This window comes from Elephantulus edwardii, unplaced genomic scaffold (assembly GCF_000299155.1).
Source record: "Elephantulus edwardii isolate Elephantulus edwardi_28Jun2011 unplaced genomic scaffold, EleEdw1.0 scaffold00137, whole genome shotgun sequence".
Lineage (NCBI taxonomy): Eukaryota > Metazoa > Chordata > Mammalia > Macroscelidea > Macroscelididae > Elephantulus > Elephantulus edwardii.
In genome coordinates, this window is record NW_006399887.1 from 3123462 (window position 1) to 3124506 (window position 1045).

A 1045-nucleotide genomic window follows, 5' to 3' on the forward strand; every position below is an offset into this window, starting at 1 on the left:
CATGGAGAAAGTGTAAGCAAAATGATTTTTGGAAACAAGATGTTGAATCTTCAGCTCACATATCTTGATCATGTTGTTTGGAGAGGCTATTCCTTGAAAAAAGGACATCATGCTTGGAAAAGTGGAGCTAAAGACAGGAAGATCCTCAACAAAGATGGATTAGCATTGAGATTACAGCAATGGGATCAAGAATATCAGAGACGATAAGAATGGTACAGGATAGGACAGCATTCAGATCTGCTGTCCACAGCATGGCTATGAGTCATGCTTGACTAGATTGCACTTAACAGCAAAAAAAAAAAAAGCTTATAACACTAACCTAAAACTGCAAAGGCTCTGTGAACACAATTCCGAAGCTATCCTGATTATAGAGAACCCATATCCTGTTAGCTTTCCTAAAAGCCCCATAATCATGAGTATGGTTCTGTGAAGTCTTTGTAGTTACTACAACAAATTTCAGACCCAGTAGGGCAGAAGAATGAATCTGAAATGAGTAGAAATAGGCATGGTAGTATGAAGGACATATCTGACCTCATGAGAACTGGTTTTGTGTGTATGTGCTGTTGATGGGGAACAGTTCTGCCTTGTGGAGTTAGTAGAGATCAGACATGGCCATTTTCATGTCTCCCTCACTCTTTTTACAGGTTGCTGTGAGTTGAAATCAACTGGAAGTCAATTTCTTTTTACATACATATAAGAGAAAAAGAGAACCTACAGATATGCTTCTGTGAGGAGTATGGCCTTGGAAACACTATACGGTAGTTCTATTCTGTGATATGTACATTCTTCCCCCCCTTCTTTACCTTTTATATACCCCCTTTTTATTTGACATGTACATTCTTTTTTAAGAAAATAATTTTAATGAAAGTTTACAGAGACTTAGGGTTTCCATTCATTCATTTTTGCATTTTTCTCCCTCCCCACCCCTTTTCCCCAATTCACTCTTCCCCTTGGAAAGTAAAAGAAAAACTCTTTCATTGTTATGCAATTCCTCCCCCCAAGTCCACTCCACTGTGCAGCCCTCATTCTGGACTCCTGTCATGAC